Here is a 27,999-nt window from a genome sequence, read left to right as displayed (position 1 = left end):
ATATTTTGAGGTAACCACTGATTCTCCTTCTGTTGATTGATCTGCTGCAACAGCTGTGATGTTTAATGTGTAATTGACTCCAGCAGTCAGACCAGGGATGTTATAGGAAGTGTCAGTAGTTGAATTTCCATTTGTTTTATCACCCATCCACTGAATTTTAAAGAAAGATCTATTTCCAAATGGTTCATCCCATGTCAGAAACACAGATGATGTTGTGATTTCAGACACTGTTAGATTTATGATCATGTTTGGCTCTGTTTGGGGAGAGAAAAGCTTTTTTTATGTTCAATCGGGACAAAAGTGAAATACATACAATACATACAAGGGAAATTAACTTGCAATTGATTAAAATGGGGGAACGCATTATTTTTATAATATACTTTGGAGCACAAAACAGATATTTTATAGCTTTGCATTTAGTCACTACTATATATCAAGAAAATTAGATTTTATAACTCTACATGTGAATTGTGAGATTCAGACAGTTTCTCCTTCTGTTTGTTGATCTGCTGCCACAGCAGTGATGCAGAATGTGTAATTGACTCCAGCAGTCAGACAAGTGATGTTATAGGAAGTATAAGTACTATTTTTATTTGTTTCATCATCAGTCCAGCGAACTTAAAAAAGATCTATTTTCAACTGGTTCATCCCATGTCAGAAACACAGATGATGTTGTGATATTTTTCACTCTGAGATTCCTGACCACATCTGGCTCTGTGTTTACAAGGAAGAAGCATGTCATAATTGATGATTTGAAAAAACCTTCACACAAGACACGAGCAAAGTAGAAATACATAAAGGATGGAATGTGAACTAGTGGGCCAAATTAACTAACAATAGACTTGCAGGGCTAAGGCATAATTTTGATATTTATTGTTTAACATGAGCTTTGTATGATATTTCTACTAAAAAAGAAAAAGCAGCATAAAAGCGAACTTGAAGTGAGAATAAGTCTAGTGCTTTTACAAATTACTTGAAAAACATATTGGTGGATCAGAAATCAATATCATGTTTAATCCTATTTTGAGTTCAGAGACTCTTAATTTTTAGGTTTTCTCATTCCGTTAATCCCAGTTTCCACCTTCATGTATTTTGGTACCTGCTTTGTTCGTTTCAAGGTTTCTAAAATTGTTCTCAATTTTTTTTTTTTTAATTTCTTAATTGATTAGCCCTGCTTGTTCTTTGTTTCCCGCCCTCATTTGCCCTTTGTATTTATACCACCAGTTCTGTTCTTTTCTTTGTCTTTTCTCATCTTTGGATTATAAGATGTGTATGTGATGAGTTGGGTGGGACTGAGAGCCATGAAAACAGAGCGAGGCTGGTGGAGTAATTGAAAATGAGCAACACCTGCACCACTCACCGGTCTAGAGTACCATGGAGGAGCTCCGGAAGGATAAAAGGAGGAGTAACAACAGGGAAGAATGAGAGAGGACCAGGGGCCTGTTTCAGAAAGGATGTTAAGTGAAAACTCTGAATATGTTAACCCTGAAATGAGGGAAACTCTAGGTTTTCTGTTTCAGAATCGGAGGTTTGTCAAACCCGAGAAAGCAGGGTCAAGCCGTTTCTGAAAGAGAGGTAACTTTAACTCAGAGTCCGTTACCATAGTAACTTTCTCTATGAACCTAACCTGGTCAGGAGCAGGTTTTCTTCTGTAAACACAGTTTGTTTCGCTCTCCTCCCCCTTTTCAAACACTTCATTGAGGCACGCTGGAAAAATGCTCTTCTTACCAAGTGCCCCCCCCACCATCCCAAAGATTGATTTTCAATATAAGAAAATTATATTAGATACTTAGTCTTGTTTCCTAGGGGTATCTAAATTAAGTGCATTTTACTTAAGTAAAATTATATGCCAGTGTGGTAATAATAATAATCTTAATGCAAATGGAAAACAAGATTATTCTGATTGTCTATTACTAAGTGCAAATCTACTGTAGCTCCGCCCTCCATCGACACATAAGGTTAAATACGACACATGTGAATAACGGCTTCAGTGGTGTAGGCAGTAATGTTTTGGGCATGGAAAACAAGCTTTTAACGCGATTGATTGGGTTAGAGTCCGGCTTTTGCCGAGCTCGTTCTTCTTACTTTTCCCATCACATGTCACATTAGAATTTATTTTCAATAAAAATGAACAAAATGTTCTAAAAGTTGAAGTAAAGTGCCTAACGAGTGTTTAATAATGATACAATGATTTATAGTTGTAATAAATATAATCATTTACAATCTGTACAAAGCCTATCGAGCGCAGGCTGATGCAACATCAGACCAATGATGATGCTTCGCGCCCTCCATGCCACTTCCCGCCGAAATGGGTGTGGCCCAGCCCTATAAAGGGAGCTCGAAAAGGCTGACTCACCTGATTTATTTCATCGCCGAAACGAACCAGAGTGAATCGTATGCACGGCAGAGAACGCAGTACTTGTTCCCTCTTCTAGAGAGAACCGAGGTTACGTTAGTAACCGAGTACGTTCTCTTACGAGAGTTCTCTCGTACTACGTCTTAGCTAAGACGCAACGGGAACCCAATGTAAAGCGCCGTGCGTGCAGAGATCACACCCCAATAAACCTGGAAACGACGCCCAGGATTTACAGTGCACAATCACCCGAGGGACTCACAGAGAGTCCTAGAACAGGAGGCGGGAGACCCTCCGTCCCATATCTAGCAGCGTCCGTAGACGCGGCAATATGACATCACATAATCAAGGCAAGGCCTGACCAATGTGGTAATGTGGATCTTACGCAATACTGCCCATATAACAGTCGGCAGCGCATAGCGCTTGCGATCTCAGAGTTCCAATCAGGACCCTGATTCAACTATACCGACAACAGCTTTGCTTGCAGGGCGGGAACCTCTAGGTTATAGAACCTGATAAATGTAGACGGCGAGGCCCATCCTGCTGCCATACATATATCCTGTAAGGAGATCCCACTAGACCACGCCCATGACGAGGCAACGCCTCTTGTGGAGTGTGCTCTGACGCCCAGAGGGCACTGAAGGCCCCTGGAAGCGTAAGCTAACGCTATAGCGTCAACAATCCATCTGGATAGGCTCTGTCTCGAAACAGCCATTCCCTTGGAACGTCCACTGAACGAGACAAACAGCTGCTCAGTCTGTCTAAAGACAGCAGAGCGAGACACATAAGTTCTTAAAACCCTAACGGGGCAAAGAAGACTCGAGTCTCCATCCTCTTCTGACATCGACAGGGCAGACAGGGGAATAACCTGAGCCCGAAACTGTGTGTTGAGGGATTTCGGCACATAACCGTGCCTAGGTTTGAGCATGACCCTTGAGTCATTAGGCCCAAACTCCAAGCACGTCGGGCTCACCGAGAGCGCGTGCAGGTCACCCACACGCTTCACTGAAGCGAGAGCCAACAAGAACACTGTCTTGAATGACAGATATTTGAGGCTAATCGTTTAGATAGGCTCGAAAGGGGAACCTTTCATGGCCTCCAAAACCGTTGAGAGGTCCCATACAGGGACTGACGGAGGTCTGGGAGGATTCAACCTCCTAGCTCCTCTAAGGAAGCGGATTACCAAATCGTTCCTTCCTATTGACTGACCGAGCGTTGTCTCAGAAAATACTAACCACTTCGAGGCATATAGCCGTCGAGTCGACGGAGCTCTAGCCTGAGTGATAGTATTTAGCACTCCCACTGAGAGATCAGCGGGTAACCGTTGAGCGCCCACACATGGAGGGACCACAACTCCGGTTGAGGGTGCCAAATCGAGCCCCTGGCCTGCGAGAGGAGGTCCCTCCTCAACGGCACTGGCCACGGGGCAGTGTCTGCTAACTGCATCAAATCTGGAAACCATGGTTGGTTCTTCCAAAGTGGTGCTACAAGCTTTACTGAGCATCTTGTTTCCCTCACCCGTTCTATCACCTGTGGAAGGAGGGAGACGGGGGGAAAAGCATAGAGTGGGCAGCGCGGCCACCTTTGTGACAGCGCGCTTTCGTTCTTGGAAAAGAACGCGGGGCAGTGAGCGTTTTCGTGGGATGCGAAGAGGTCCACTTTCGCCCTGCCAAATCTCTCCCACAGCAGCTGGATTGTCTGTGGGTGTAGAGACCATTCGCCCGTGGGAATGTTGTTTCTGGACAGTCTGTCTGGACCCAGATTCTGTAGCCCAGGCACATGAACTGCTCTCAGCGAGCGCAAGTTGCGCTGAGCCCAAACCAGGAGGCGTTCCGCCAACCTGTACAGGTTTCGGGACCTGAGACCGCCCTGGCGATTTATGTAGGACACCACAGACATGTTGTCCTAACGGACTAAGACGTGGTGGCCCTTGATTCGGGGACAAAAGCGCGTCAGCGCGTTCTCTACTGCCAGCATTTCCAGACAGTTGATATGTTGGAGCTTTTCCCGTTCTGACCACAGGCCAAAGAACGGTCTGCCCTCGAGCAGCGCTCCCCATCCCGAAGTGGAGGCGTCCGTCGACACCATTTTCACTTTCGAGGAAGTCCCCAGGCTTACACCTGATTGGTACCAGTCGTTCGCTGTCCAGGGTTTCAATGCTGTAACACAGCTCTGATTGACCTTGAGATGCAACTGACCGGATATCCACGCTCTCGGGGTACTCGTGCTTTCAGCCAGAACTGCAAGGGGCGCATGCGGAGCAGGCCCAACTGAAGAACTGGTGATGCTGAGGCCATGAGACCTAGCATCTTCTGAAATTCTCTGAGCGAGAAGGTCGCGCCGCAGCGGGGAGAGCTCGCTGCGCGCTGAATGCCCAATGCGCGCTGTGGCGACAGCCGCGCCGTCATGGAGCGTGAGTCCAGAGCTATACCCAAAAACAGTATCGTCTGACTGGGGTTCAGCGAACTCTTCGTCCAGTTGACACTGAGACCAAGTTTCTCGAGGTGATGGAGTAAAATGGCCCTGTGTTCCATGAGCTCTGATCGTGATTGAGCCAGAATCAGCCAGTCGTCCAAATAGTTCAGCACTCGCATGCCTCTGAGTCTGAGAGGAGCGAGCGCTGCGTCCAAGCACTTCGTAAACGTACGAGTAGCCATGGACAAGCCGAACGGCAGGACTGTATACTGGTATGTCTGGCCCTCGAAGGCGAATCTCAAGTATCGCCTGTGACGTGACGCTATCTGTATTTGAAAATACGCATCCTTCAGATCTATCGACATGAACCAGTCTCCTCTGCGAATATGCGCGAGGAGTCTCCTGGTTGTAAGCATTTTGAAACTGCGTTTCGCCAATGCTTTGTTCAGCTGTCTTAGATCCAGTATGGGTCTGAAACCCCCGTCTTTCTTGGGCACTAGAAAGTATCTGCTGTACAGCCCCCCTTCGCTTTGAGCTTGAGATACAGGCTCCACAGCCCCTTTGCTCAACAGTTTTGATATTTCGGCTCGAAGTAGGTGTGCTACTTCTGTTTTGACCGTAGTTTTGACGCGCGCTAAAAAGCGCGGAGGGCGTCGAAAAAACTGTAGCGAGTAGCCTCTCTTTATAATGTCTAGCACCCAATCCGAAACCCCTGGAAGCGCTGACCATGCCTTTGCATGAATGAAGGGTTGGATGCGAAGCGCGCTTTGTTGGCTGGGCAACGGCAGCGCTTCGATGTGCTGTAACATGGGCGTTATGCCTGTGACATTTGAGGTGGGGAGCGCGCTGATCACAGCGGGCAGATCGCTCGTCCTCGACCCCTCCACGGTGCTTAACCGAGTGAGGGAGGGCTGAGCAGGTCCCGTGGGACTCGTGCTGTCTGTGAGTAATTGTGGGCTGGATGCTTGGAGGAAGTGCTTGAATGCTTGCGACGCTTTCTGGTCCAACAAACTCGTTGACAGAAGATCCGAAGAGGCCAGCGGGAGTCAGCGGGGCGTCGAGGAACGCAGTGCGTTCAGACTCTGCCATGTCTGAGAGCGTCAGCCACAGATGCCTCTCAGCCACCGTAGCGGAAGCCATAACTCGTCCCATGGCCTGTGCAGCGGATTTAGTAGCACGAAGAGAGAGATCCGAAGCACTCCTCAAATCCGCGAGACAGATAGCCTCAGGTCCCATCTCGTCCAGCTTACGGAGGAGATCACCCTGGAATATCTGCAGCGTGGCCATGGTGTGTAGTGCAGACGCAGCCTGCCCAGCAGCAGAAAAGATCCGCGCGAGCAGAGATGACGTCATGCGGCAGGCTTTAGATGGCAACATCGCTTTCGTCCGCCGTCCAGCAGAGGGCGGGCAAAGGTGCGTCGCTATCGCCTGTTCAACCGGCGGAAGTGACTGGTAGTTCCTGTTTTTAGCATCATCCAGTGTGGAGAATGCTAGTGAGACAGACGAACGAGTTCGCGCTGAATATGGAGCGTTCCAAGCCTTTGCCACCTCTTCGTGAAGCTCAGGAAGAAATGGGGCGGGCTTTGAGTTCAGAGAAGTACGCTCATTCGAAAGGAAACTACCATCCAGCCGAGAACGAGAGGGGGCCGCTGGTGCAGACCACTCGAGGCCGAGGCTCGTTGCGGCCAGCGTGAGCACTCGCATCAGCTCCTTCTCGATGTCAGCTCATCTGCTGGGCTTCTGAGCAGAAGGCGCGAGATCTCCGAAGCTCACCCAGCCCTCACTGCCCGAAGCTAGCAGAGAGCACGTGTCCTCTTCCCTCGACGCGGCCCTGAGATTGACTTCCTCGGAAGATGCGGCGGCAGACAGCTGACCATCGGGAAGCGATGCAGGGGAGGCCGGTGAAGCAGGGCGAACCGGCGAGCTCGGTTGAGCTGGAGACGGTTCCGGAATCCGCTGGAAGTGGCGCTTTTTACGGCGCCGCAGCACAGCGGAGAATGCAGGCTCAGAGAAAAAGCCAAGCGAGTCCTCAGAGTCACTATTGGCAACAGCTCGCAGTGAGGGCATCTGCCGTCAGCGAGCGCGAGCGCTGCATGATCTTCACCCAGGCAGGAGAAACAGATGACGTGATGGTCTCCCTTGCTGAGTGGGGCTCTGCACGAGCCGCAAGAAGGCATCTTTAAAAAGACGCAGCTCTTTTACAAGTGTGTGTCGCAGGGCGAACACACACAGGATAAAAGGAATTGAAAAGGATATGGGCGCCGGAGAGCGCAGCAGGAACGGCAGTGGAAGGCGGCGTTGGCCAGCAGCTTCAGGAATGGCTCGTCCCGCTGAGATGCTTATCAGACGACGCGTTGCTTCTTCTCGTGATCAACGATGCGTGAGCTTCGCTGAAGAGATGAAAAATCAGGTGAGTCAGCCTTTTCGAGTTCCCTTTATAGGGCTGGGCCACACCCGTTTCGGAGGGAAGTGGCATGGAGGGCGCGAAGCTGATGCAACATCATTGGTCTGATGTTGCATCAGCCTGCGCTCGATAGGCTTGTGCAGTTGCCGCAGAGCAGCCAATGAGCGAGCGAGCCGTCTCACCTATGGCTGTGTGCTGCTGCAAATGCGCTTTACAATAATTCAAAATTAAGGATCATTTTTGCTTCAGTGTATCGTGAAAAGAGACTTTTCCCGTAGCGTCTTAGCTAAGACGCAGTACGAGAGAACTCTCGTAAGAGAACTAGCATCTCATTTTTATTTACACTTAACCTGTTGCAAAGAACTGCTACTTTTACATGGTAAATAGAATATATCCTGAATTTCACTGTACATTTTTTCTGTAAATAGCATCTAGAGTTACTTGCACTTAGCCTACTGTAAATAGGTTATATTGCTAAGAAAGTATGTTAATTCCACTTAGTGTAAATAGCAACTGCCGTATTATTCTTACTCTATTGGCAGATCATTTACAAAAAATAAGAAAAATGCACTTAAAATTATATTATATATTATAATTACTAATATTATTATTAGTATTTATATATATATATATATATATATATATATATATATATATATATATATATATATATATATTGCCCATAAGATATCATAAAATGATTAGCTATTAGTTCATTAATCTATCGTTCTGCCAATTTTCACCTGTGATATTATAACATTGATAAGAAATACATTTGTTTTGAGTCTGAAGTATGCTGATGGCTTTTTGGCGGGAGCTGTTGCCATGGTGAATCGTAATATCGGCGCTCCATTTTTAATAGCTTTTTATAGTTATGGTGCACATGCTTAGCTCAGAGTCAGTCAATTTAGAGTTGATTAAACCAACTCATTTCAGCTGTTCTGTAACCGAAAACTCAAGAGTTTCCCATCTCAGGGTAAGTCAATTCAGAATTCATGTTTAAACTAAGAGTTGGTTGAACCTCCTTATTGAAATGGGCCCCTGGCCTGGGTATTATTTTGTGTTTTGGTTTTGTTTGTGTGCAGAAGTCATCCGGGAGGGGCTGTCATGCTCTTTTGTGTTTATTTTGTTAATAAAGTTTTATTTGAATGTTCATTAGTTCCCACCTCTTCTACACATGACTACGAATGGTGTTGCATTAGTGCAGGTATTGCTCTTTTTCAATTACTCCACTGGCCTCGATCAAATTGCCTTCCCCTGGCTCTTGGCCCCGCCCAACTCATCACAGTGTAGTGCAAAACATGTACTTTATAAGTTTGCATACTGGGAAATTGTGAAATGCAGATAGTTTCTCCTTCTGTTTATTGATCTGCTGCCACAGCAGTGATGCAGAAGGTGTTACTGACTCCAGCAGTCAGATCAGTGATGTTATAAGAAGTGTTAGTAGTTGTTGAATTTCTGTTTGTTTTATCATCAGTCCACTGAAGTTTAAAAAAATGATCTATTTCCAACTGGTTCATCCCATGTCAGAAACCCAGATGATGTTGTGATATTGGTCACTCTGAGATTCTCGATCACATGGCAGCAGTGTCCAGTGTGATACCTTTTGGCCTGCTGTACATGAGACCTTTGCAGTGGTGGCTTGGGACCAAAGGGCTTTCCACGAGGGACAACCCAATACTTAGACTTGTGGAAGAAACTATCACAGGGTTCCTGTCACAGGGCCCTGTGTTGTGGGCTCCTTGTTGTCTTGTAACGCTAACAACAGATTTCTCCCTCATGGGCTGGGGAGCGGTCATAGCCGCCCAAGGTCTGTAGGGAATGCCACCATCTCATATGGCACATAATTTGCCTGGAGATGCTGGCCGTGTTTCAGGCTCTGAAACAATTTTACCTAGACTTAAGAAGTGTGGTCTCTCACCACGCACTTTCACCAATTGTGTGGATGCTCTGGTTCCTCTGAGATTTAAAAACTCATTTAAAAACTCATCTTTTCAGACAAGCATACTCTCTTTAATTTTTTATTTGTTTTGACTGTAAGGACACCACCCTTTCTCCTATTGTTTTTAAATAGTTTTATTATGTTATTATATTGATTGTTGCTGATTCAATGTTTAATGGATTGAGTGTTTTATTGTTGCTTTTGTAAGGTGACCTTGAGTGTTGAGAAAGGCGCCTATAAATAAAATGTATTATTCCATCCATCCATCCATCTTCTACCGCTTATCCGGGGCCGGGTCGCGGGGGCAGCAGTCTAAGCAGAGAACCCCAGACTTCCCTCTCCCTAGACACTTCCTCCAGCTCTTCTGGGGGGACACCGAGGCGTTCCCAGGCCAGCCGGGAGACATAGTCTCTCCAGCGTGTCCTAGGTCTCCCCCGGGGTCTCCTCCCAGTGGGATGTGCCCGGAACACCTTCCCGGGAAGGCGTCCAGGAGGCATCCGGAACAGATGCCCGAGCCACCTCAGCTGACCCCTCTCGATGTGGAGGAGCAGCGGCTCTACTCTGAGCTCCTCCCGGGTGACTGAGCTTCTCACCCTATCTCTAAGGGATCGCCCAGCCACCCTGCGGAGAAAGCACATTTCGGCCGCCTGTATCCGGGATCTTGTCCTTTCGGTCATGACCCAAAGCTCATGACCATAGGTGAGAGTAGGAACGTAGATTGACCGGTAAATCGAGAGCTTCGCCTTGCGGCTCAGCTCTTTCTTCACCACGACAGACCGGTACATCGACCGCATTACTGCAGAAGCTGCACCGATCCGTCTGTCAATCTCCCGTTCCATCCTTCCCTCACTCGTGAACAAGACCCCAAGATACTTAAACTCCTCCACTTGAGGCAGGAACTCTCCACCAACCTGAAGTGGGCAAGCCACCCTTTTCCGACTGAGGACCATGGCCTCGGATTTGGAGGTGCTGATTCTCATCCCAGCCGCTTCACACTCGGCTGCAAACCGTCCCAGTGCATGCTGAAGGTCCTGGCCTGATGAGGCCAACACGACAACATCATCCGCAAAGAGCAGAGACGAAATCGTGTTGTCACCAAACCTGACCCCCTCCGGCCCCTGGCTGCGCCTAGAAATTCTGTCCATAAAAATGTATTATTATTATTATTATTATTTATTTATTTGCTTCTTTTCCATTTTGCATTTACTTGTACTTTTACTTTCAATAATTAAGTACATTTTAGATTTAAAAAATATTTTTTGTACTGAAGTACAATAAATATCACACATTTTAAGACTTTTACTCAAGTAATATTCTAAACGGTGATTCAACTTCTACCAAAGTCATTTTCTGGTAAGATAACTGTACTTTTACTTGAGTATGACTTTCAGGTACTTTATACACCACTGATACCTGCTTACTATGACCCTCTTCGTGGTCAGTCATTGGGGGTGAAAGGTGTTGGTATAGGCTTCTTTTATTCTGCGAGGCCAGGAGAAGTACTGCTCCAGACTCTCAGGTGCATCTATCTTAGCTGTGCTCGCATGACTTTACATAAGACAGGCATTTGTCAGTATGGGGACATTCTCATTCTCATTTCCAAAGCGTTTTCCACTGCAGCCTGAGTCCCCCAAGTGGAACGTCCCAGGTTATGTATGTAACGTTGCGTTTCGTTGCCATATTTCCTGCATCCCTGTGAGCAACTTGCTTCAATTTATCAGTACCTAACATTGCTCGTTTCAAATGTGCTTTTAAGCTCTCTGGTCTCTATGTCACCTCATCTGTCACGTTTCTCCATTCAGTTGGACTGATTTTACATGTGATTCAGAGCGAGGACACACAGGGGCATTCACAAAGTGTTTTCCGATGCAGCGTCTCGTTCCCTCGGGGAACCATTGTGTAATGTATGTGTAATGTATGTACTATTGTGTATCAGCCTGTCATAATTCTGTGATAAGCCTGCCCTCTAGTGGTGACTCATATAGTGATGTATTGAAGTTAATAGTTCAGGGTAAAAACATTTGTCTGCTGTGTATCATTCATCTGCCAGCATACACAACACATGGTTACATACGTAACCTGGGATGTTATTACCCACCTCTAGTCAAAAGTCAATTAGTATTGTTAACATACTTTTTTAGCAAGAAACAGATATTTTATAATTTTACGTACTGGTATATTGTGAGATGCAGACAGTTTCTCCTTCTGTTACTTGATCTGCTGCCACAGCAGTGATGCAGAATGTGTAATTGACTCCAGCAGTCAGACCAGTGATGTTATAGGTAATGTTTGTAGTTGTTGAATTTCCATTTGTTTTATCACCCATCCACTGAATTTTAAAGAAAGCTCTATTTCCAACTGGTTCATTCCATGTCAGAAACACAGATGATGTTGTGATGATGTTCACAGTGAGATTCTTGATCACACCTGGCTCTGTGTGGGGAGAGAAAAGTAAATGATATGTAGGGGTGGTAAAATAAATTACAACAGATGTATGAATTATACAATTATGATTACAGTAACTTCAGATTGAGATTATGTGCCTGCTCTTGATTGCAATGATGGTTGAATAGATTTAAAAGCCTACTGTCTTATTATTCTAATTTAATTAACGAAATAAATCAATTCAAAATAAATGTAAGAATTTAACATTAAAGATGTTGAATATAAAGACCCTATATAATAGGGTCCACCACCTATATGGGGTGGTGTTGGCGCAGTGATTAAGACACATACCTTTGGTGTGAGAGACCCGTGTTCGAATCCACTGTGAGACACCAATGTGTCCCTGAGCAAGACACTTAACCCCTAGTTGCTCCAGAGATGTACGATATATAGCAATTGTAAATCGCTTTGGATAAAAGCTCAGCTAAAATGAATAAATATATGAATAAATATAAAGTGCCCCTGGAAATCAGTTTGAGGGGAAGCCATTTCCTATGAGAAAGTTCAATTCTAACACTGATGGCAATTAATATGAAAATAATCTTCATCTCTGGCTATATTGTTTAAAGTGTTATTTATAGTTGTGATATCTTCATGTTATTAAGAGCAAACTTCTTTTATTATATTTAATATCATAATTGCTATTTAACATTACCCTTAAATTGTTGATTATGCTGGGGATGCTGCATATTAATTTTTTCTTTATGTGTGTATTACTTTACATAATGACACATATTGTTCCAGTTGAGGTTATTTGTTGGCTCTCAGCCACCTAATTCATAATCTGGGTACATTCTTCATTTCTTTGGCTTTTTTAAATGTGTGGTATTGCAAATTGCCATCTCAGATGAGTTCACCTTCTTCAATAATCATGACAAAATTCCACTAATATTAATTTTCTATCTATGATAGTTCAAATTCACACATTATCTTAAACTCAGCATACTGTACTGTCTGAGATGAAGTACTTTTGCATCCTTAGAACTATATATTTAAAAATGAAGATGGCAGATAATTCATAATATAACATACTGGTATAGTTTGAGATGAAGAAAGTGTCGCTGACTCCAGCAGTCAGACCAGTTATGTGATATGATATGAAGTGTGTACGTTTTACATTCGTTCGTTATTCGAGTGTGGATAAAAGTTAGTTGAAATGGCTTCGGTGGTGGTTTTTTTCAGGAATCTCCTTCTGAAGAACTGCTTTCATTGTATACATAGGAGCAGTTGTTGCAGATAGCAGAGTTTTATAAAATAGAAATAACTTCTAAGGACAGGAATTTAAAGGAAACTTTGCGGAGCATACTGAAAAGTAATAAAGAAAAAGAGTTGGAGTTCGAAAATGCATAATTAGAGTTAAGAAATCGTGAATTGGATCATGAGTTTGCATTAAAACGAATGGTATTAGAAATGGCTAATAAGAAGGCTGCGGCTGTCTCTGAATTTGATGTGGGACGAAATCGGAGGATGGTTCCTCCTTTTTGCGAAAGGTATGTTGAGAAATACTTTAGTCATTTTAAGAGAGTTGCTTTTACTTTAAAGTGGCCTGCAGATTTTTGGTGTTTATTACTGCCATGTGTGATCACTGGTAAGGCGCAAGAAGCTTACTCCACCTTGACTATTGACGAAACAACAGATTATGAAACCGCGAAATCCACAATTTTAAAAGCCTATGAATTAGTTCCGGAGGCATATAAATAGCGATTCAGACATTATGTAAAACTTTCTGGTCAGACTTATGTGGAGTTTGCGCATGAGAAAGAGATTTTGATTGATCGATGGTGCGCGTCTAAAAAAGCTGAAAGCAGAGAACAGTTGCGACAACTGATGTTGGTGGAAGACTTAAAAAATGTCTTGCCTGCTGTTCTATCTTCGTATTTATATTAAATGAACAGAAAGCTGAGACACTTCACAACGCTGCTATGTTAGCTGATGACTTTGTGCTGAAGCATAAGGTAGCATTTAAGGAGAAGTCATGGGGCCGATCTCCTGTTTCTTCATCAGTCTTTAGTTCAAAAAAATCATTTGGCAATAAAACATGCGTTCCTTCTGATGACAGGGCTTGCTTTTATTGTAAAGCTTTTGGACATTTGATTGCAAACTGTCCCGTTGTTAAAAAGAAGTCTATCCCAAAGTCTGTTGGTTTGATTTCAGGTGATTTTCCTTTGAAATCTGTTCTTTAGTCTGACTCCATGATTCAGCCCGAGAAGGCTGGATATGGGCCATTCCTGAATAGTGGAACTGTGTCCGTGTCTAGTTCTAGTGAGTGTGTGCCAGTTAGCATCCTCCGAGATACTGGGGCTACTTTGTCATTCATTTTGGAGGGAGTATTACCATTGTCTGAGAAGACTGCTACTGTTACTTTTGCTCTAGTTCGAGGTTTTGAAATGGGAGTTCTAGAAGTTCCATTACACCGTATTCACTTGAACTCTGAATTGGTGTCGGGGAACGTGATGGTATAGGTGTTCATTCATTTGCCCATTCCTGACGTAACTTTCATCCTGGAAAACGATTTAGCTGGAGGCAGTCCACATGAGTTATTCAAATGTGCAACCTGTGAAAGGTTCTGTAAAACCTGTGAAAGGTTCTGTAAAAATTTGCAACTGTGATTTCTTCCCTTACCGATTTGCTAAGTCCTAAGCCATTGTTTCACTGGTCAGACTCATGTCAGAGTGCTTTTGAGAATGTTAAGTTCTTGTTGATTTCAGCGCCTGTTTTGGTGGCACTGGATCACTTAAGACCTTTTAGTCTTGCAGTGGATGCGAGTGACGTGGGCGCGGGAGCTATTCTTCAGCAGAGGGGTTCTGATGAGGTAGAACACCCTGTCTGTTACGTGTCAAAGAAGTTTGTTGCTGCCCAAAGGAATTACTCAACTATTGAGAAGGAGGCTTTGGCTTTAGTCCTCGCAATCTGTCATTTTGAAGTCTATTTGACTTGCTCTCATTCTATTGTTGTGTATTGTGGTCACAATCCGCTTCTTTTTTTTTAAATTCAATGCGCAACACTAATCAGCGTCTTATGAATTGGAGTTTGACGTTACAACCATATGACCCCGATATCAAACACGTTCGAGGTAAGGATAATGTGGTGGCTGATGCCCTGTCCCGGGTGGGTTAGGGGCGTAAACTAGAAAGGTAATATAAAGGGGGGGTCACATTTGGGGGGGTTGAAGGTGTTACATATTTATGTATTTGTGATTCGTTTGTTCTAAGTTATGATCTGTTTGTCCTCTAGGGGAAGAGTATGTTGTGTCTGTTTTATTAGGGACTGATTGCTGGCACCTGTGGATCCTGTATGTTTGACATAAGAAGTCCAAGCGGCCAAATCTGTGTGGCGGGCGGGGTGTTTGGCAGCGACTCTGTGTGCCTTATTGTTGTGTCTTACCCCCATAATTTTCCTATCGTTGTGTGTATCATTTTGATAATAAATTCCCTATTGTACGAGCTGTGTTGTCTATGTCCTCTCCTGTGCTATGGCTGCGGTCGTAACATTCCCCATTAGCTAGGGGTGGGTGATATGATACAAATATATAAAAAAGATATATATATATATATATTTAAATATTTTTAAATATCATATCAAATATAATTTAAATATCATGATTTTAGTACAATTCTTTGTCATGGTGGTTTTTCTATTTTGCAAGCAGTTTGAGCATCACAGCCAAACATATTTCCCTATTATAAAGATAAAAGCCTTTTAAGGTAACAAAATATATAAAACGTATGGCGGATATTTAAGTGAATGGGTAAAGATAAAAAAAAAGTTTTTCAGTGAAGCGTATTGAGTGATTTCTTTTCTGTGTGTTTGGTGTTTTATTAACATTAAAGGAATAATTCACCCAAAATTAAAATAGTGTTTTAGTTTTTTATACCTTTATGTACTTACTCAAAAGTTGTTTTAAACCTGAATGAGTTTCCTTCTTTTGCTTAACATAAACGCTATTTTAAAGAAGGTAGGAAACCAAACAGTTGCTTGTCCACAGTGACATCCATAGTATTTTTTGGACTTGGTCAAAGTCAATGTGGACCAGCAACTGTTTGGTTACACAGATTCTTCAAAATATCTTCTTTTGTGTTCAGCACAAGAAAGAAATTAATATAGGTTTGGGACAACATGTGAATGAATAAACAATGACAGAAATAAAATTTTAGGGTGAACTATCCCTTTTATTAAAGTCGGCAGCATGAAGCCTGCTGTCCCTTTAAGACAGGGAACTACATACTCTAAACTTTTCTACTGGTGGCACTTGAGCTACTAACTTTTTCAGTTACTGGCGCAAAACATGATTTGGTCGCACAAATTATTTATAGTAAGCCGCTCTGGATAATAATGAAAAATAATGAAACTGTATTGCATACAGATGTGCTTTTTATTTTACTTGCCATCTTTTAAACCACATTACTTCTTGTTGTATTTCTTACAGTACACACAGTGCATTGGTACCTTAACCCAGGGCCGCAGCTGGGGTTAGAGGGGCCCTGGTGCAGGTTTTACATTGGGCCCTGTCTGAAATGGTTTAATTTGTACTGTATTTATTTATTTGTGCTATTTACACAATGGTTACATTTTTTTTAAGTTTGTTTTCGTTAATTTAAAATAGCACTGCATAGTCTTCACTGTAAAATAAAATACACAGTCAAACCAAAATGTATTCAGACACCTTCAACAACGCTCACATTATCACAGTTTATTTGCTATAGTTTAGAATTTAGAATGACAAGAACTCACGGTTAAACTGTGTCAGAACAAATTCCTCTTGATAATGTGAGATAACTTTGACAGAAAGATATGTAATGGAATCAACCAAAACTTCAGACAACTGTCAGTATAACAATATTTACACAACTATCAATACTTTGTTGAACAGTTACCAAGCAGGGAATGCTTAATTTTGTTCAGTCTGTGGTGTGAAAAGGTTGCATTAGCAATTAAAGAAAGCAATACATGGTCAGGTCCCTAATTTAATATTTTTTTTTTTTAATAAATTTTACTGATAGTCTACAGTATGAATAATTTTTGGGTATAATATTTCACAGATCACTGTATTTTGCTATACTCACTTACTGCATAAATGAACTAGTGTCCTGCAGCAGTCCTGCTTTTTCGAAAACACACTTTCCAAGACGGGTATTTTGACATATTTTGTATGTATCTGTTGTCGGTACAAAAGCAAGAAGACTTTGAGACACGTCTCTGTGTGCGCCCTGAACACCAGAACACCACAACACCGCGGTTCTGAATTGAGCTCTTTCGCTTTTCGCTCTTTTTTTCTGTTTGTTTAAACTGTGATTTGTATTTGTTCATTCAGGTGCAGGAGGACGCTAACGTCCTGAAGGAGAGCTCGGTTCAGTGTTGCTGTCCGTGAGACGCGGCTCTGTCTCGTGTACACTGAACACAGCGCGCGAGAAACCAGCTACTCAATTCAGCTTTCCCGCATCTTGTGTTTGAATGCTTTAAACTCTTTTGAATGTTAAAATTGGCAAGCCAACTTGATGTGTTGAATGCTCGGAGCACGTTATAAAACGTATTCTTAAAATACACATTTCTGTTTTAATAAATGCTCATATTAAATCATAGTATAACACATAAGTAGGTACAAAATTAATCAGTGATACATTTGCGACCCCATAAAAATTAGGGTCGCAATGGCATTTCAAAAGGTCGCATATGGGACCATTTTGGTTGCAGTGTAGTTACCTGCTTTAAGACTAGCACACATCTGGAAATCTAAAAATGAAGTCCTTAGCAATGCATATTACTAATCAAAAAAGTTTTGATATATTTACAGTAGGAAATTTAAAAAATATCTTCATGGAACATGATCTTAATATCCTAATGATTTTTGGCTTATAAGAAAAATATATAATTTTGAGCCATACAATGTATTTTTGGCTATTGCTATAAATATACCCCAGCGATTTTAGACTTGATGACATTTAAGTATACTTGACTTATACTTAGAAAAAAGTCTAAATATATTTGAGCTATAGCTACTTGTGCTCTTGGAATCCATGTTTTCATTGTTATATGGTAGGGGGCGCAATTACACATCTTTTGTACAGAATTTCCGAAACACATGCGAAGAAGAAACCGAAACAACAGATGATTCCACATGTAATCTAACACAAACATCAGACATAAAACGGCACCAAAACTGTGTAACATGATGGAATAAAATGCCAAACCTCGAAGAGGTAATGATTTTGGGGTGTTGATCAACATCTACGTTTGGATTATCATTCGTCAGTTTGTTCTTAAATTACAGAACTTTATGACAAAATTCAAAATGGCCAATGCCCCCAAAATGGCTGACCTGAGAAAATTTGATACGATTCGACTTGGCAAGACCCACCGAATCTAAAGAGAGTTTTGTGACTTTTGGTCAAACCATTCAAAAGTTATAAGCAAAAATATACATTTTTCATATCTCCTGACCACTAAGTTGAACTGTGACGAAACACTGCAGGTAGTCTCAGGTCATGCTAGTTATAACACTCTTGCGGAGATAAAGCCTCACATGCATTTTTGCATGCTTTTCGTAGAATTTGTTCACTTGGTTTTCAAGAATGGTTGGACAAATCAACCTGAATTCCATAACTTTTTGCCGGCATGGTCTGTACAAGATCTAAGCCAATTTTCAATTGAAAATCGGACTAACCGTCTGGGACGAGTTCTAAAAAGTCTGGTTTTCAAACATAAAAAAAAACTAAACCTTACATTTTTTTTATTCATGAGCCAAGGATTCAGAGGAAAAAATAACATATTGGCATAACATTTTTGAAACTTTGAACAAGTGGTGGTGCTTGAGAGTTTGAGTTAGAGACGTCAAATTTCCTATGGTTAGTTTTTAGACTGTCCTCTATCAGTGTGACAAATTTCACAACTTTCCTGTAAACGTTTCTAGGGGCTGCCATAGACGCGATGGCGGAAGAAGAATAAGAATTACACCAACTTGACACTTGGTCCCTAATAATATGCTAATTTTTTTTATACTGCATGGAATTGATCTTACTAATACAGATATTGTACCTCAAAGTAATGATATTACTGACCACCACCTTGTATCGTGCATGCTGCATATTATTGATATAATCTATATGACTACACGTCATTTTCAGGGTAGAACGAATGTTCCAACCACCAAAGACACATTCCCAGATAACCTGCCTGATTTGTCTCAACTGCTTTGTGTATCCATAAATGAATTAGACTAAATAATTGATCAAATTAAAAAAGGTTAGAGAAAAACTTACTACGCAATTGTACAACAGTAATATTCATTCTCTCAAGCAAATGAAGAAAAACTGCAGTGCTTCACAGCTATAGGACAGGAAGAGCTAAATAAACTTATCACTATATCTAAAACAACATTTATTAGATGCTGTACCCACTAAATTACTGAAAGAGTTGTTACCTGTAGCAGAAGAATCATTTTGGAATATTTTTAACTTATCATTATTTTGAGGTCTCATCCCAAAATATTTTAAGCTAGTGGTTATTAAGCCTCTATTAAGAAACTACATCTAGATCCTAGTGAACTAAATTACAGACCCATTTCAAATCTCCCATTTATGTCTAAAAGTTTAGAAAATGTTGTGTCTGCTCAATTATGTTCCTTCCTGCAAATAAATAAATAAATACTGAACAAAATTATAAATGCAACACTGTTTTTGCCCCCATTTTTCATGAGCTGAACTTTTTGAGCTGACTTTTTCTATGTACACAAAAGGCCTATTTCTCTCAAATATGAGAACAAAGGAACATACCCCCAGAGCCTGCGAGAGTGGGGGCGCAAGATGGCTCTATGACTGACAGCATGGTTACAGACTTAGGAACGGACATGACTACGAGTAAGAACACGGCACATGAGATAACCACAGCAGAGGTTGGACACTCTCTTCAAGTGTGCACTTGTGGCGGGGCGAAAATAACATCATACAGGGGGTTGAAGACCCACCAAGGAAAGAGAGGGTGCTTGAGAGAACAGAAACAATGACCTCGCATTGATCATTACTTCTTACGAAGTAACCAGTCAAATCAGTCGATTGAAGCACAGCGACAGGAAAAAAAACAAAGTTCGCAGAGCATCAGCACCATTGTTACTAAGGAGGATAATGCAAGCACAGACATGTCGGTGGAGGAACCCACTCAACCACAGAGACCCCCTAAGGAGGGAAAGATCAAAGGGCACAGACCAAGAGTGAAGTGGCCCAAAGCTGTTGAAAAGAAAGAGTGGGAAATAATCAATAACGACTTGACAAGAATCCTGGAGAAAAAACTGGAGAAGATGGGTGACATCATCTACCAATATGGAGAAGAGCGCTTTGGAGTAAATGCAAGGAGAATGGACAAAGCAAAACCAACACCAGCTAAATCTAGAAGGCAGCAAGAGATCAATATGCTGGTAAGAGAGAGAAAGCAGTTGAGAAAGCAGTGGAAGAAGGCCTCTAATGTTGGGAGAGAGGGTATCATGCTACTCCAGGGCGATATCAAGTGTCGGCTGGTAACCTTGCGAAGAGCAGAGAACCTGAGCAAACGTCGCAAGAATAAGGAACATACAAGAACAAGGTTCTATAAAAACCCCTTCAAGTTCGTTAAAGATCTCTTCGCTAAGGAAAAAAGTGGAATCCTCAAAATTCCAAAACAGGAACTATGAGAGCATTTGGAAACCGTTCTTTGTGACCCAAAAAGGCACGAACAAATAACTATCCCACATGACATCCCACCTATTCAACCTCCTGAATTTGATCTAGAGACTGGCCCTCAAAAATGGAAGGAAGTAGAGAGTATGGTATTGCGCGCAAGATCAGAGTCAGCCCCTGGGCCGAATGGAATACCATATAAGCTCTACAAGAACACACCAGATGTCCTACACTATCTTTGGAGGCTCATGAGAATAGTGTGGCAGAAAGGAATAATACTTAAGGCGCGGCGAAGGGCTGGAGGTGCCAAGCAGGGACAATGGACGAGGTGGCAAGGCCTGAAGAGGAGAAAGCTTAGCTGGAGGGAGCTCTGGGAAATGGAGGCAAGTAACATCAGCTTCATCATCAGAGCCACGTATGATGTGCTCCCATCTCCAAAAAACCTCAAACCATACCCCAGTGGTATGGTGTGGACCCAACCTTTGCCCTCTGTCCAACTCACGCGACTCTTAAGCACATCTTGGTCGGTTGTAAAACCAGCGTCACACAAGGTCGTTATACCTGGATACATAACCAGGTTCTTAAGAGTTTGGCAGAAGCTATTGAGAGCCAGCGGAATACCATCAACTCCTTGCCCCTGAGAGCAACCAACTGCGTAACGGCCCCAACCTTCATCTGAGAGGGAGAGAAAAAGTCCAATCATTCCCCTATTAAATTAGAAACTGGACAGCTTGCTATGGCTCGGGATTGGAAGATGCTGGTCGATATAGGCAAGCAATTGATTTGTCCACCTGAGATTGCAGCTACTACTCTTAGGCCAGACATGGTTCTTTTGTCCCCTTCATTGAAATCTGTTTATATCACTGAACTTACAGTCCCATGGGAGAGCTCAACGAGTGAGGCATATGAACGCAAGAAGCTGCGCTACATAGAACTGGCAGCAGATGCTCAACAACGAGGATAGAAAGCAAAAGTCTATCAGGTTGAAGTTGGATGCAGAGGTTTTGTGGCTTCATCTTCCATCAAACTGCTGAAAGACCTTGGCATCCATGGACAGGCACTGCGACAGACAATTAGATCGATCTCCGAAGCGACCGAAAGAAGCAGCCAGTGGATATGGATTAAAAGAAAGGACCCTTGTTGGGGTCAAAGAGTATCTATATGACCTAATAAATCACAAATAACCCACTTGAGAATCAAGAGCACAATCATCCATGAGAAGTGCAAACAGGGTAAAAAGTCAGTTTGACTCAGAGAAGAGGACGTTTCCAGCCTTGCATAGTCCCGTGGGTTATGTAAACAACTAGGCAACTTTCATAATTGGGCATGGGACACAAGCTCAGGTTTGATCACCCTGTAGCTGGCCACCTTTGATGAGGGTGTCTACTGTTGAAAGGCCGAAACACCCCCTGATTCAAAGGTACACTACTGACGATGTGTCCCGAAATTTGCATCTTTCCTAATAGTGAAGTATAGCTCCCACTCTCAACATCAAGGCAATCTCATGTGCATACCATCTATCGGCACAACGGACAGGTTACCATCTTGTCCTGTGTTTATGATATATTATCATTCACCTCACAGGTGTGGCATATAAAGATTCTGATTAGACAAGATTAGCAAGATTTTTGCACAGGTGTGCCCCAGGCTGGCCACAGTAAAAGGCCACTCTAAAATGTGGAGTATTACTGTATTGGGGGGTGCGAAAACCAGTCAGTATCTGGTGTGACCACCATTTGCCTCATGCAGTGCAACAAATCTCCTTCGCATAGAGCTGATCAGCTTGTTGACTGTGGCCTGTGGAATGTTGGTCCACTCCTCTTCAATGGTTGTGCGAAGTTGCTGGATATTGGCAGGAACTGGAACACGCTGTTGTATACACCAATCCAGAGTATCCCAAATATTCCCAATGGGTGACATGTCCAATGAGTTTGCTGGCCATGCAAGAACTGGGATGTTATCAGCTTCCAAGAATTGTGTAAAGATCCTTGCAACATGGGTTCGTGCATTATCATGCTGCAACTTGGTGATGGTCATGGATGAATGGCATAACAATGGGCTTCAGGATCTCGTCACGGTATCTCTGTGCATTCAAAATGCCATCGATTAAATGCACCTGTGTTCATTTTCCATAACATATGCCTGCCCACACCATAACCCCACCACCACCATGGGCCACTCAATCCAAAGTTGTGACATCAGCAAACCGTTCACCCACACGACACCATACACACTGTCTGCCATCAGTCCTGTACAGTGAAAACCTGGATTCATCTGTGAAGAGAACATTTCTCCAAAATGGCAGATGCTATCGAATGTGAGCCTTTGCCCACTCAATCGATTACGACACAAACTGCAGTCAGGTCAAGACCCTGATGAGGATGACAAGCATGCAGATGAGCTTCCCTGAGACGGTTTCTGACAGTTTGTGCAGAAATTCTTTGGTTATGAAAACTGATTGTTCCTGCAACTGTACGGGTGGCTGGTCTCAGACGATCTTGGAAGCGAAGATGCTGGATTTGGAAGTCCTGGGATGGTGTGGTTACCAGGGCCATAGCTGGGGTTTGTGGGGCCCCAGTGCAGGTTGTACCAAAGGGTCCTGTTTGAAATGCTCGTTCTATTTATTTATTTGTGCTATTACACGATGTTTAAGTTTTTTTCAAGTTTGTGGGTGTCCAGGTACAGAAACAAAATAAAAATTTTAAAATAGCACTGCATACTCTTCAATTTAAAAATTAAATATACATTCAAACCAAAATGTATTCAGACACCTTCAATATTTCTCACATTTTCACAGTTGATTTGCTATTGTTTGGAAAATCGTCATAACATATGACAATAACTTAGAGTTCAACTGTGTCAGAACAAATTCATTTTGATAATGTCAGATAACTTTGATAGAAAGGTGTATTACAATCAACCAAAACTTCAGACAACTGTTAGTATGACAATATTTACACTACTATCAATACTTTGTTGACCAATTACCAAGCAGTGCTTAATTTTGCTTAATTTTGTTCAGACTGTGGTGTGAAAAGGACTGTGGCATTAGCAATTCAGGAAAAGAAAAACACATAGGCAAAACATGGTGCTTTGAATGGTGCTGAATAATTTTATATATGACTGTGCATTAATTCTTGTTAAAACTACAAAGTAATTCAGTCAAGAGCAGTGAGGGAATTTCTTTCTTTCATTTTCTTGGATTAAAATTACAGCAGCTAGTAGCTAAATTTAGCGCGGTCACTTTAAGAGACAATAAAAGCATCCAATATAATGATACACATTTTTTTCTCAACGGTTAACTTTCACTTAAGACATAACATACAGTTTTTTCGAGCATACTTTCCAAGGTACAAGAGCAAAAAGAGGCAAAATTCGGTCTTAAATAGTTTCGAGACGCTTCTCTCTGTGTGAGCCCTGAAAACCAGAACACTGCGGTGCTGAATTGGGCTCTTTCACATCCTTTTCTGTTAGTTCAAACTGCAGATTTGATTTGATTTGATTAGATTTGTATTTGTTCGTTCAGGTGCAGGAGGAACTTCGAGGAGAACTTCGCAAAGGAGAGCTCGGTTTAGTGAGACGCGGCTCTCTGTTTGTGCACCGAACATAGCGTGCGAGTAACCGGCTACTCAGTTGAGCTTTTCCACGTCTTGTGTTTAAATGCTTTAATGTTACAATCAACAAGTGGCAAGGCTTAAAAACGTTAAAATGTTAAGGTCTCTTGACGACACGCAGTGGCCTGTCAACTGTTGTGAGCATCTTTTTAGGCTGGCCTCAGCCAGATGGTTGAGATCGTTGGGGGCCCCCCCTCAGCCGTGGGCCCCTATAATAATCACCACCTTTCACCCCACTAGCTGCGGCCCTGGTGGTTACACATGGTCTGCGGTTACGAGGCCGGTTGGATGTAATGACAAACAGCCCAAACCATACCCTGAAACCAGCACCACCTTTTTCAAATCCAGTGGTAAACCAACCATTTGAATATTTGATTGTGTATTGTGTGGGCCCATTACCTATGTCTAGAGCAGATAGTAAGTATTTGCTTACGATAATGTGTCAGGCAACTAGGTTTCCAGCTGCCTATCTGTTACGTTCAGTCACTACAAAGATGGCGTTAAAAGCAATTCATTGCTCTGTTGGGAATTCCTAAAGTCATACAAACTGACCAAGAATTTTACTTCAAAAGTATTTGCTCAAATATTAAAGAAGTTGCACGTTAAACATCAGAAAGCCAGTGCTTACCATCCTCAAAGTCAGGGGGCCCTAGAACACTTCCATGAAATGCTGAAGTCTCTGTTTAGATGGTATTGTAAGCATATGAAGGGTGACTGGGAAGAGGGTATGCCTTGGCTTCTTATAGCTGCTAGGGAAGCTTCTCAAGAAAGCACAGGGTGTAGTCCAAATGAGCTTCTGTTTTGACCTTCTGTGCAATTTCTAAATGTCCAATGTCACTTTTGTCTGAGGATTTTAAGGGTGTTGATCCACCAAACAATTTGTTGAATTATTTAAGTGACTTTTGCAGGAGATTGTATGAATCTTGTGAGCAGGCAAAAGTGAAGTTGGGGCATTCACAAGATAGAATGAAGCAGTTATTTGACCGTAGAGCAAGGTTTGAGTTTTTCAACCTGGTGATAGGGTACTTGCTTTAGTGTCTGTCATGGGTTCACCTTTTCAGGCAAAATTTGTAGGCCCTTATACAGTGTTACGAAAGCTTTCAAATTTGAATTATATGATTGAAACTCCTGATATTATTAAGAAGACACGTGTTTGCCATATGAATCTTTTAAAACCCTATTTTGGATGTAATATTGTTGAAAACACTAATTCTTTTTTAACTTTTAAGAATCCAGAAGGATCCAGAGTGAAACCTGTGTTTTTGGCTAGCACAAGAGGAAAAAAATCTTAAGAAGGTGTTCCTTCGGTGCCTGTTTACCGTCCATAATCCAAAAAATTTTTCATTCTTTACAGAACCCAAACCAGTGACTCATGAGATGGTATATCTTCCTACAAGGGCATCATCTGGATATAAGACATATTAAGGATACCGACAATGTGATTGCGGATTCTCTGTCACAAGTATAATTTGTGTTACTGTGATGTTGAGTTTGATCTTTTCCTCTTCTAGATTTCTCTCTCCATCCTATCTTTTCAACTAGGTGCAGAGGTTGATGAGTATTATTGGGGGAGGAGATGAGTGAGTTCTGGAAGATGCTGTGACATCGTTGTGATTTCGGAGTATATGTAGTGGAGATTTGTGTGGATAGGTATGTTTTATTTTTGTTTTCTGTTTTTTTAGTGTGTGTGTATCCCAGTTTAGTTAGTGTATGTGTGTGTTTGGGGGGGGGGGGGTAAATTTGAGTGGGGTTTCACTTCAGTATTCTGCAGCAGTCCTGGCATCCCACTGAAGACTAGATAGGCTGGGTGAAGATAGGCACCTTCCGGCTCTGAGCCGGCCGTGACACCTTTTAGATATTGGGTCTTAACAAACTTTCCTTTTGGCATCTTCATTTTAAGGCCCTATATGGTACGGTTTCAGAGATATTAGAATTTCAATATGGCTCCAGAAATAAATCATTAAATTGTTCACATTTTCATTAATTTTTCATCAATTCCCAGAGATATGAGGACCTCAATGAGGATCAACATTTAGATTGTTGAATATTACCCATTTTCAGTGTTCATAAAAGTGGTTATAATAACAAAACCATACATCAATAAAAAGCTTATTTATTCGGCTTACAGATGGTGTAAAAACCTTTATTTAAAAATTAATGACCCTTATGACTGATTTTGTGGTCCAGGTTCACATTTACTCTTAGTTAGTTGTCTATAAATAAAAATACTCACTTGAAGGAGTTGTTGTTTGAGACTCAGTTGAAGGAGAGCTTGTAGTTGCAAGAGCTGCTGAGAGAATGATTAAAATACATTAAATTGCTGTAATGTGTTTGAATGCAATACTGTATTGTTACTATTTCCTATCCCCCAATGTATATTTAACATGTAAAAGCTGATGTTTAATACTTGGGATCTGACATGAAATGAATTAACATATACTATATTAACAAGAAAAACAAATAAAATACAGATATATTTTTTTCTATTGACACAGTTAATCAGTTGTCCATGAATAAAAAATACTCACTTGAAGGAGTTGATGTTTGAGACTCATTTGAAGGAGAGCTTGTAGTTGCAGGAGCTGCTGGAATATTTAGATATGTGAAGATGTATATATATATTCTTTTTGCATAGTAAGATTTTTGCACTGCAAAAATTATCAAAATACAATAAATTGGTGTAATCTGTACGAATACAATATTGTTACTACTGTATTTCCTATCCACCAGTGTAAATTTAAAATGTAGATGCCTATGTTTGATAGTTGGAATTTGACATGAAATAAGTTATTATTATTATTACAATATACTACATTATCAATAAAATGAATAAAATATGGATATAATTTTCCTATTACTATATTTACTCTGTTGCCCATAAATAAAACAGTGCTTCCCATACATTGATTTATTTGTTGCGGGCTATCACAATATGAAAAACCGACCTCCACAAATAGATTTTTGAAGGCTTTGACTTTGTTGTATAAACATGAGCACTGCACATTTCAAAATCAAAACGTGGCGCTAGTGTTTGTATATTAATGGATATCTGAAGGAAACTTGACTGTCTTCAGGAAATTTTCGATTTCATTTCCTTTTCATCATGCCTGTAATGCGAGATAAAGCAGTGTTTGTGAGCACAGTGCTGCTTTGTGTACAGCCGTTACCAGAGAAACTTCTATTTTTACTCCCCCAAAACAGCACCTAGTGGCAAACTATGAATTTGCATTTTCATTTAGACCAATGTGAAAATCGGAGATGGGTATAACTGCAGCCTGAGGATCTCCAAATGGGGACAGATACTCAAAAATGTTGTGGGAGCTCCAAAATAGGGTTTGGATTCCTCCCATTGACAGAGAGGCACAAGACGAGCATGCACATTTATTCCCCCAATGCACTCCAGTGTAAACTCCATCCCACAACTGATTTTAAAGTTTTTAATGGTTGTGTCAATTAAAGTGTTGATTTCCTACACAATGCTACAAAAAATGCTAACCCCTAAACCTACCCCCACACCTGACCCTAACCACCTTAACCAGTGAAATTGAATGCATGGAGGGTTTGGCACTGAATAGCATGGTAAATAAATATGCTGTTCAGGAGATTAACAGTTAATAATATTATGCTATATGAGATTGTTCTGTAACTGCCCAACTGGACCTCACCGGACAATGGCACCTTTTTAGTTACACCCAGCGCCACTACCTTCCTACCCTGTGAATTTTGTGCCCTGGGATGCCCCAATTGCTTGGAACAAAGCGACAGAGTAAAATCTTTCCCCTGCACTGTGCTGGGACGGCTTGTGTGTGATTGCCGTTTACATCATGAAGCAGAGTTTCAAACTCCAGTCCAAACACCACTGGCCACAAGCTTTGGGCTCTTCTCTCAAGTAGAATATTTATTTATATATTATCACAAAATCACTTACTGTCCTTGACCAAATCGCTTTTGTAAAATAATGTATATTGAATTTATAGAGTGAAGACTATTCAGTCTATTTGTAGTCTATTTATTTTATACAATATAATATCTCTTATTCAGTGCTTTAAGTCTTTGTATGTCAATTGGTTTGGAATTATTGGAATTGGTAACAAGAATTATGAAAATGCATTGCATCAAAATTTTGATTGGATAAAAATCCTATTTTAAGCTATATATATCATTATTGTAGTAGCACCCTG

The 27,999-nt window shown here is 41.8% G+C and overlaps 1 long non-coding RNA gene across 1 annotated transcript; it reads right to left on the bottom strand.

The window, feature by feature from the left end:
* Window positions 1–2: 2 nt before the first annotated feature.
* Window positions 3–26,108, bottom strand: LOC132124595 (uncharacterized). Its single transcript, XR_009426788.1, has 4 exons — window positions 26,052–26,108; window positions 11,287–11,547; window positions 462–714; window positions 3–254 (listed from the first exon to the last, which is right to left on the bottom strand). It is a non-coding gene; the product is annotated as an uncharacterized LOC132124595 (long non-coding RNA).
* Window positions 26,109–27,999: the final 1,891 nt, after the last annotated feature.

The sequence above is a fragment of the Carassius carassius genome, chromosome 43 (genome assembly GCF_963082965.1).
Source record: "Carassius carassius chromosome 43, fCarCar2.1, whole genome shotgun sequence".
Taxonomy (NCBI): domain Eukaryota; kingdom Metazoa; phylum Chordata; class Actinopteri; order Cypriniformes; family Cyprinidae; genus Carassius; species Carassius carassius.
The sequence above is the reverse complement of the archived record's forward strand: the minus strand, read 5'-3'. Positions and strand labels throughout refer to the sequence as shown.